The sequence below is a fragment of the Passer domesticus genome, assembly GCF_036417665.1.
Source record: "Passer domesticus isolate bPasDom1 chromosome 8 unlocalized genomic scaffold, bPasDom1.hap1 SUPER_8_unloc_1, whole genome shotgun sequence".
NCBI classification, from domain to species: Eukaryota; Metazoa; Chordata; class Aves; order Passeriformes; family Passeridae; genus Passer; species Passer domesticus.
In genome coordinates this window covers 1,423,580-1,433,894 of record NW_026989900.1, presented here as the reverse complement: position 1 = coordinate 1,433,894, position 10,315 = coordinate 1,423,580, and the positions used below count along the sequence as shown (strand labels likewise).

The 10,315-nt window shown below is 59.5% G+C and overlaps 1 long non-coding RNA gene across 1 annotated transcript; it reads left to right on the top strand.

The window, feature by feature from the left end:
• Positions 1-6,113: 6,113 nt before the first annotated feature.
• Positions 6,114-9,070, top strand: LOC135291637 (uncharacterized). The gene is made up of 6 exons (XR_010354401.1): positions 6,114-6,252; positions 6,901-7,077; positions 7,326-7,475; positions 7,694-7,810; positions 8,433-8,567; positions 8,853-9,070. It is a non-coding gene; the product is annotated as an uncharacterized LOC135291637 (long non-coding RNA).
• The last annotated feature ends 1,245 nt before the right edge of the window (positions 9,071-10,315 follow it).

Sequence of the window (10,315 nt, the reverse complement as noted above, 5' to 3'; positions counted from 1 at the left end):
GGCTCTTTGGGCTCCTGACTGTTCCTGCAGCCCCCAAGGGCAGCTGAGCTCTGCCTGTGGCACAGTCAGCCCTGGCCAGCGCAGGCCATGCTCAGCAATTGCTTGTGTGTGCCTGGCCTTGCTGTCAGCCCCGGCAGCGGGTGTGTGGCCCCTTGGTGGCCCTGTGCTGGCCCAGCCATGGTGGCCCAGCCCCTGTGCAGGCCCAGCCCAGGCCAGGAGCATTGCGGCTGGGAACGGCCCCTGTGCCGTGCTGCCCACAGCAGCCTTGGGGCTCTGTGCCCCATGGCCTCCCTGCTGGGCAGCCTCTGCCAGCTCCTGCAGAGCCCCTGGCACCTGTGGGCCTGCACAGACAGCCCTGCCCTGGGCTCTGCCGGCCTCTGGGCCAGCAGAGAGGCCGGCCAGGGCTGGCCATGGCCGGGAACAGGCCCTGAGCCCCGCAGGAGGATGGAGCTGGGCCACAGCCAAACTCAGCCCAGGGCAAAGCTGGGCTCAGCAGCCAGGGCTGCCAAGGGCTGGGCACAGAGGCTGGCACTGACAAATGTCCTGGGCCCCCTCCCTGCTCTGTCCATGCCCCCAAGGGCACAGAGCAGCCTCCTCTCTGGGGCACTTGCCTGTTTTCAATGCCTTGCACAGGCGCTGGCCCTGCCCCACAAGGCCTGGGCTGAGTCCTGCCCCTAAACGCCCAGCCAGGCTGAGATGGACACTGATGGTTTCTGGGGCAGGCTCTCTGAGCCCAGCCCAGCTCCCTGCAAGCTCTGCCAGCTGCCCTGAGCTCTGGGCAGCACCAAGGGCCTCTCCCCAGCCCAGCCCAGCCAGCTCTGGCCCCACAGCTCTGCTCAGCCCAGGCTGCTCTGGCCACTGGCCCCACGGCCTCAGCCCCTGCCAAGGGCACAGCAGCAGCTGCAGCTCACACAGGACTCAGCCCCAGCCATGGGGGAAGGTGCTGGGCCAAGGCCAAAGGAGGCTCCCTGCCTGCCCTGCTCCCCTCTGGCTCAGGTGCTGAGAGCTCTGCAGCCCCTGCTGCCATCCCATGTGCCCAGGGCAGCTCAAGAGCCCCGGCCTTGGGGCCCTCAAGAGCTGCTCCTGCTCCAGGCCCAGGGCCCATCCCAAAGCTGGGGTAGCCACAAAGCTGTGCCCATTGCTGTTCATTGCTGCTCTGATGGGGATGGATCCTCAGCCACTTGGAGGTTGATGATGAATTTTCCTACTCCAGAGTCCTCTTCTTTCTTGAGCTCTTCAGTTCAGGAATTCAGTGAGAAACGCTCATAAACATTTGTTCAACATGCCCAAAGAAGAAAAGCCATTTGGAATAACAGAAGTTTTCAAGTTTTCTGTAATTAATTAGACAGATATCTGAAGTGTATTCAAAGTGTATATACTGTCTTGAAAACAATGCAGAGAGAACAGTTTGTTCTGTTTAATTTTTTTTCCTGTTTATAGATTGATATAAGCAATGTCCAGTTGATATTGACCCCCAGCACCTTCTAATGCAGACTGAATAGGTATGAAAATCAAGACCCTTCATGGCTGAGAGTCAATCAGACTGTGTCTCCTGCCCCCTCCCGGCCATTTCCCTCATCCAACCCCTGGCACTCCTATGGACCAGGAATGGTGTCACCAGCAGGACCAGGAGAGCAATTCTTCCCCTGTGCTGGGCGCTGGTTGGGCAGCACCTCGGGTGCTGTGTCCAGTTCTGGGACCCCAAATTTAGCAAGAACGTGGAGGGGCTGGAGTGTGTCCAGAGAAGGGCAACAAGGCTGGTGAAGGGTCTGGAGCACAAGTCCTGTGAAGAGAGGCTGAGGGAACTGGAGTTGTTTATCCTGGAGAAGAGGAGGCTCAGGGAGACAAGGTGGTGTCAGGGCACAGGTTGGACTTGATGATCTCCAAGGTCTTTTCCAACCTTGCTGATTCTGGGATTCTCTGAAACCACCCTTGGAGCAGGTGCAGGATGAGCCCTGGGCCTCGTCTTCAGAAGCTCCAGCAGCCCAGGCGCCTCAGCTTCTACTCCTAGGCCCAAAGCCCATCCTGTCAGTCCTGCAGAGCCTCTGCAGCTCCTCCTCATTGCCCAGAACAGGGAGCCCCACAGGCAGACACAGCACCCTGGCCTGGGGTGCCTCTGGCAAGGGAGCAGCACCAGGCACTGCAGGAGCCTGCAGACAATTCCTGCAGCACTTGGAGGATGATCCTGCTCCCCAAGGGACATTCCCATGGTGCCAAGTCAGGAACTGCAGTGGGGAGTGGGGCCAGAGAGGAAATGGCAAACAGGGATGGGCTGTTTGCAGGGCAGGGAACAGGGCGTGGCAAGAGGAAGAATTTGGTACAAAAACAAAGGGGGAAAAAAAGCAAAGGTGAAGCCAAGGAAATGCTGAGGGCAGTTTGGGGGTGGCTGTCAGGCAGCCCTGGCTCTGAGTAATAGCATCTGCAGTGGAAGAGGAATCTCCCAGCTAATGGGAACAAACTTGCTGGCTGACTGCAGAGGCCAGGACAAAGCTGAGTGGTTTCCCTGGTGTCCCCCAGCCCTTGCTGGCCCCAGGGGCTGATGGCATTTTTGCTCCCTCAGGTTCATGTCCCCACAGCAGCAGCATGGGGCTGCTCCTGCCTGCTCTGTGCAATGCAAACAGGGGCTCCTGAGCCAGTGCTGCCGTGGCTGTGCCTGCAAGGATGGGGCACCTGTGTGAGCTAGGGGAGAGGCCAGGGCTGCAGAGGGGGGATGTTGTTGGCAGCTCCATCAGGACGCTCTGGGACGCAGCCCTGGGCTGTGCAGTGCACTGGGGATGGATCAGCCCCTGCTCTGCTGCTCCTTCCCGTCTCCCCCAGGGCCCTTGCAGAGCCCCAGCCATGCTCTTTGCCCCCAGCCTGCCCACGGCCAGCCTGGGGCTGCTCACCCTGGGGCTTTTCTGTGCTGAGCATTGGCCTGGCCGTGTTCTTGAGAGAGCCTGGGAAAGGAGCCTGGAGCCCCCAGGGCCTGGCCTGAGGCGTCAGCGCTGCCCCAGCAGTGGCCATGGCCTGTCCCTGCTGCAGCCCCGGCACTGCCACCCCCAGGACTGTGCCCGGCCCCGAGAGCACTCAGGCCCTGCAGCAACACCAGGGCCACCAGGGCAGCGAGGCAGGGCCACGGCAGCAGCACTGCCAACACCAAGTGCTGCTGCTGCTGCTGGGCACAGCTGCTGGGCCAGCACTGATCTGCCCCAGCTCTGCACACAGACATTGCTGCTGCAACTCCGGAGAAGGCAAGAATAGTGGGATCTCTGCAGAAAACTTTGCTGGGTGATCCTTTAGTTCCTTTAAAACCTTTGAGACTGCAGCCCCTCATTGTCACAGTCTGTGGCCACAGGGAAGGTGGAGAGAAACAAAGTCAGAGATGCCAGAAACAATCGTCTAGGTTTAGGAAGAATATTTAAAAAGGAAAATGACAGGGAAATCAAAGAACCAAAGCAAAAGACCTATAAAAGATGACTTTTATTACAAGTGATTTGCCGAAATTGGCAATCAGTTTAATGCTTCCTAAGATGTCCAGTCATCAGTCTCCTCACTGCAGCCTTGAGCTCCTGGTTCCTCAGGCTGTAGATGAGGGGATTCAGGGCTGGAGGCACCACTGAATACAGAACTGACACCAACAGATCCAGGCATGGGGAGGAAATGGAGGAGGGTTTCAGGTAGGCAAGTACTGCAGTGCTGAGAAATGCATTTCTCCTGCATTTTCCCTTTTCAGATTCTTTCAGTCATCTCCTGAGAGGTACAGTTTATTCTGGTGCATTTAATGAATTGATTGTACTCTTGATTTAGATGGAGACTGTGGAATTGTTTTCAGATGTAGAAGTATCTGGACTGAAGACAGAAACAAACTCCCTGTCAGCCCATTTTCATCTTCTAGATCATTTTCAAGATGTCCTTGGGGGTGTTGGAATGATTATCACACAGCTCTCCACTTCTGGCTGCAGGCTCTGCAGATTGTTTCTCTGCATTCAGTCAGGCTTGCATTCCCTAAGAGTTCTTGGTAGCCTGTCATGTTTTCTTAGGGTAGAACAGTAACAATGAAAACCTTACCAATGGCACAACTGCCCAGCCCACAAGGAAAAGAAAAGAACAAGCTGCAAAATTCTTCAAATATTTGTCCTGCTTTGCTGCAAATGTTGTGCTGCACACACAGTGTGGAAAGCTGCAGTTGGTGGCAACCTTGTGACAGAAGCTGCACCTCGTTCTTCAGGAAAGGTTCTTGGAAAAAACAAACAGGACTGAGGAGAAGATTCTGGAAAAACTGAAAGAGCTTTTAAGAAATTAAATGAAAATTGAAACAATTCAAGATGTTTTTCTCGATTTATTTTTATGCTCCCCTTTTCCATCTTGCACTATTTGTCCATCCCATTAATTCCAAACAGATCTCACCGCTAAGATCCACGAGTTGGCAAGTTTTGGACATTTTAAGATACCATGACCTGCACACAGTTTGACTTCCCCTGTTTTTCTTGGAAAGCAATGTTGGAGAGGTAAGTGCAGTGTTTGTGTCAGGTACAAATTCTGCAATCAGGGAACACGCTCTGAGAGTGTTTGACCCTCAGCAGGGACAATGCACAGCAGGGACCGAGGGGATTCCTGAGCCACTGTGCAGGAGTCCAGACTCTGGCTGAACTCGGCAAAGTTCCCGTGTTTGGACAGGCTCAGGGGCTGCCCTCGGGGAACGTGGGGCTCAGGGCGGGGACGAGCGGGCAACGGACAAACGGACACGGGGACAAACGGCCCCGGAGCTTCAGTTGCAGCAGCGGAAGCAGCAGCAGCAGCAGCGGCAGCGGCAGCAGCGGCAGCGGCAGCAGCAGCAGCAAGAGAAAAAACTTTAGATTCCGTTCTCCTCTCCCTCTCCCTCTCCCTCCCCGCTCTCCCGTACCTCTCCCACTCTCCCTTTCCCGGTCTCCCCTCCTCTCCCCGCCTCCCTCTCCCCGTGCCCGGCCGGGCCATGCCCCCGGCCCCGGGCGGGGCTGCCCCGTGCCCGCCCCCGGCCGTCCCACCGAGGTCTGGTCCCAGCCCGGCTCTGGCCGTGCTGGCGGTGGCGCTGCTGGGCGGGGTTCAGTGCCTGGGGCGGCATCGCCGGCTTTTGGCTCCGCCTGGCCCGGCCCCGGCCCCGGCCCCGGCCCCGACCCCGGCCCCGGCCCCGGCCCCGACCCCGACCCCGGCCCCGGCCCCGGCTCCTCCCGGGGCCCGCGGAGGTCACACGCGGCCCCGCCGCTCCCGCCGCCTCCGCTGCGGCTTGCCCGGCCCGAGCTCCGCCGCTCGGCAGCGCGGCCCCCGGCCCCGCGGCTCCCGGGTCGCGTTGCAAAGAGCGAACGCCGGGGGATGGCCGGGCCGGGGCGGGTGAGGGGCGCTCGGGGGCCGTTGCTGGCCCCGGGCCGAGCGCTGACAGCCGCGTCCCGCCCGCAGGGAAGGCGCAGGAGTCCCTGCAGGAGCGGTACCGGCTGGGTTCCCTGCTGGGGTGCGGCGGATTCGGCAGCGTCTTCGCAGCAACGCGGCTCTCGGACGGCACCCCGGTGAGCGGCGGGGCCGGCGGCGGGCGGAGGAGGAGGGGGCGCAGGAGGAGGAGGATGGGGCTGGGCAGGGCGGGCGTTGAGCTCAGCCCGCTGCTCCCCTTGGCTTGCAGGTGGCCATCAAAAGGGTGCCTCGGAACCGCATCTGGCATTGGAGCGAGCTGGTGAGTGAGCAGGGACAGCGGGAGAAGCCGGGCCGTGCCGGGCGGGGATGAGCCGTGCTCCGGCAGGGTGGGAGCCGCCAGGACATCCCGAGAGAGAGCGGGCGTGGGGCCATCGCAGGGCGCAGAGCATCCCGGACTGGCTGAGGGGTTGCCCAGCCCTGGCCCAGCATCGGCCCACACTGACGGCATCGTGCTCCTCCCGCAGCCCGACGGCACCAGCGCTCCCCTGGAGGTTGTGCTGCAGGACAAGGTGTCCACAGGCTTTCCCGGTGTCGTCCAGCTGCTGGAGTGGCTTGAGCTGCCCAGCGACATTGTGATGGTGCTGGAGCGGCCAGAGCAGTCTCAGGACCTCCTGCATTTCATTCGGGCACGGGGGTTCCTGCGCGAGGAGGTGGCGCGGCAGCTGTTCCGCCAGGTGCTGGAGGCCGTGCGGCACTGCACCAGCTGCAGGGTCCTGCACCGCGACATCAAGCCAGAGAACATCCTGGTTGACCTGTCCACCGGGCAGGCCAAATTGATTGACTTTGGCTGTGGCACCTACCTGCAAGAGACAGCCTACACTCACTTTGCAGGTGAGCCTACACAGGACTGTGCTCCTGCTCCTGGCATCTCACGGCCCAAGATCTCACAGCCCAAGCTGGGTGTGGCAGCGGGGATTCTCCCTTTTGCTGCCACTCGTGGGACTGAATCTGCAGCTGAGTTGCTTTAGAGCAGGGCTGGGTGGGGAGCCATCTTCCAGCCCTGCTGGCAGCCTTTGCCCACCACTGTGCCCAGGACTGGGGCTGGGCTGGTGCAACCAGCCTGACAAAAACAGTCGTGGGTGAGGGTAGCAGAGAGGGAGGTCAGAACCTGTGCCCCAGCTGGTTTGGTGTGCAGGCAAGAGGAAGGGCTTGGACTGCTCCACTTGCCCTGTTTGTCTTGCCTTTATAATATGTTTGGGTCAATGCAGACAGGGAGAATGAGGGCATGGTTTTTCCCCAGCACGCAGTGGGTATTTCCTTTGCATGTCATGGTCAGGCCTAGCCAGGGCTTCCACTGTCCCCTTCCCACACCAGTGGCTTCTTTTGCAATCCCAAGTTTGTACACCAGTCCCAGATGCTGGTGAGAAGACAGTGGTCACCCTGTGTGCCACTGATGCAGCCCCCACACGCCCAGGGATGCTGGGGCCAGGCTCTGGGAGCAGCAGCATCCCCCTGATGAACTCCATCTGTATTCCACAGGAACACCATCCTACAGCCCCCCGGAATGGACCCGCTTTGGCTGGTACCATGGCGAGCCAGCTACCATCTGGTCCCTGGGCATCCTGCTGCATGAGATGGTCTGTGGGAAGATGCCTTTCAGGAGGGGCTGGAACTTCAGCTGGGGCCAGCTCTCACTGCCACAACGGCTCTCTCCAGGTGAATCCTCTTCTCTGGGCACAGGGGGAATACCAGTGCTGGGAGACAGCAGCGGGCTCGGGAGCATCCCACTCTGGCAGCTGCTGAGGAGGTGGCACATGTCCTGCTCTCCCCCAAAACCAAGAATTGATGGGAAAGTTCAGGCCCAGCTCTGAGCGCATCCAGCATGGCCTGGGCATGGGAATAGTGTGGCAAAGCAGACAGGAGCCTTCTCCAGCTGACGGGCAGTTTCTGGTTTTTCTCCCCAGAGTGCCAAAATCTGATTGGGTGGTGTTTATCCATGCACCCCTTGGCCAGACCCTCATTAGAAGAGGTGTTCTGTCATCCTTGGATGCAGGATATTCATCTGCCCTAGAAGAAGGGAGAGAGCCACAGGCACACTGTGCTGCAGGGCCCTGGTAAGTTACAGCTGCACACATGCCTTGGCAATGAGAAGCAAAGAAAGCCAGCCTGTGTCACTGCACCAGGGTCATGGGATGGGAACATGCAGCCCTTGTGCTGGAGCTGAGCTGCTCTGCCCAGCCCTGGTGGCTGCCATCCAAGCAGGTTTTGCTTGTCCTGGTTCCCTGACAGCTGGGGCCCTGGACAGAGCCCTGACAGCCTGGTCTCACCCCAGGGAAGGAGAAGGAGCCCCCAGAGAAGCTGTACCGGGTGGGGCTGCTGCTGCAGGAGACAGCGAGGATGACATGAAGGATGACAACCTCTTCCTCAACCTGGCCACCAGCAGTTGAAGGTGATGCACTTTGATTGTGGCACCTTCTTCAAAGCCAAACTCCACAGGGAATTTGCAGATGAGTCCACACCTGGGGAAATGCTCCCAGATTTGGGCATTGCCCAGCCTGGCTGGGAAGCAAAGGTTCCCCTTTTGCTGAGTCAGATGCAGCTGATCCTTCAGTCGGCTGCCCAGCTGCTTTTGGCAGGGCTGGTGGGATGGGCTGGGGTGGGTACGAAATGGGAGTGGGCTCCTGGTCCTGCCAACAGCCCCCAGCACCCACCGTGCCCCAGGCTGGGGCTGGGGCTGGGGCTGGGGCAGCCAGCCCAACACAAACAAACCCCCATGGTGGGAGCAGAGGTGGGACTCCAGAATCTGTGCACAGGTGCTTTGCTGTGCAGGCAAGGAAGGGCTTGGGCAGCTCCACTGCCCTTGTTTGCTTTGGGATCACGGTTATTGTGGGGGACAGTGCAGGGGGAAGGGAGAAAACCTGGCCTTTGCTCACACATGGCTGGGTTTTTCCCTGGCTTGCAGGGCTTGGGCCTTCCTCGATCCCCTCACAGAGATATGATTTTTCCCTTTGTTCTTTTTTTCCCTTTTTGTCTGTCATCTATTTTCAACAATTTGGTGTTTGTTTTTCTAGAGGAAGCATTCTGGTTGGTCCAGTCTGGATCGGGAAGTGCTTGGGACCAGCTGTGGCGTGGATGGGCCGTGCCCTTGGAGCAGGCTGAGGACATCGTTTGGGACCAGCTTTTCTTCCAGCCATGGATGGCATGAGGTGGGTCCCCGTCTGCTTGGCAGGGTGGGATCAGAGCTTTTGGGAGATGGCAGCGAGCACAGGAGCATCCTGCTCTGGGCAGCTGCTGAGCAGGTGGATGTGCCAAGGCTGGCTGCAGGCTGGGCACATGTCCTGCCCTCCTGCCCTGCTCCCAAAGGCAGCACTGATGGGCAGCTCTGGGCACTGCTCTGGGCACAGCCAGCATGGCCTGGGCACCACGGGCAGCTGGGACAAGGGGACAGGAGCCCTCAGCTGACGGGCAGTTTCTGCTTTCTCTCCTTGCAGCCGGGCTCTGCGGATGCTGAGGCTGCTCTGGGCTCTGCCAGGGCTCTGCTGGAGCTCAGCACCGGGCCGGAATCAGCCAAAGAAGAAATGGTGTCACCTGCAGCACAGGCTTGCTTGAGCATTTTGACAACGCAGCTCAAGTTTGCAGAGTGTACACCTCCAGAGGAAAACAAGACATCCCCCAAAAATTAAACTTGTTCAATATCTTCTGAAATGAAGTCAATCTGGCATGACTCCAAATGACATTTTTCACCATGCTCAAGATGTAGCTCAGCCCTTCTCGGAACAGTTCACTCCCCCACCTGCCTTTTACTTCTCAAATGCTCCCTTTTTTTCCCCAGTGAATTCCCAGCCCGTTGCTGTCTCCATCACTCTGTTGCCTTCCTTGATGCCCCTGACCACAAGGAGGGCTGAGCCCCAGGTTTAGGGACTCATGCTGTCACTGGCTGAGGAGCAGCAATGTCTCAGAGGTCCAGTGGGATTTTAGTGTCATTCAGAGCCACTCTCCAGCCCTCAGCTCTCCTAACTGCTGAGTTCCCACTCCCTTTTCCTGGTCCTTGCAGCAGGATGAGCTCTGTGAATCCCTTTGAGCCTCCCCACACTTCCCAACCTATGCACCCACCTCAGTGAGGCTGAAGCTGAAGCTTCTCTGTCTCCTCTGGCACTCCACTCCAGTCCCCCGTGTGGGGAGCCCCAGTCCCAGAGCACAGCACACAGGAGTGCAGTCCGGGCTGGAGCAGCTGCCCTGCAGCCCTGGCTTGGCTGTTTGTGGCAGCTGAATGCTCCCTGTTTCCAGCTGTCCCTGCAGGATGGCCCCAGGGCAGAGCCCAGCCGGGCTCCCACTGCAGCCCCTGGAGCTTGGGGCAGACAGTGCTCCCAGAGCTGAGGTTCATGGGGAGCACCCGGAGCTGTGCCTCGCACTCAGTGCTGGCAAGTGTTGTGTTCTCATCTCCTGCAGCCTGAGGGGAAAACAACCTGTGCTGCCAGGCCAGCACTGCCCTTCTGGGCAGGGAGAAGGCTGAAGAGCATTCCCATTCCAGAGGAGCTGGTACTGAGCCTTGGCAGGGCCCGGCCCAGCTTTGCTTGGGGCAGAGGGAGAACAAGGGGCAGCTCCCTCCCAGCCCAGCCCAGGGACCCCTCCAGCCCCGGGGCTTGGGGCACTGTCAGCACCTGCTGCTCCAGCCACCGCTCCTGCTGGCCCTGACAGCAACACCCAAACTGGGGCTGATCCCGAGGGAGCAGCAGCAGGGCCTGGATCTGATCCCTGACTCTGGGGCAAGGCTGGACAAATGACCCCACAGCAGCAGCAGCAGCAGCAGCAGCAGCAGCACATGGAGCTGACTTTCAGCACAGCCCCTGCCACTCTTCCCTCCTGTGTGCAGCGGTGTCACAGCAGCCTGAGGCACCTGGGAGCCCCCAGTGCCAGCAGGGACTTGAGATGGCAGCCCTGGGCTCCTAGAGGT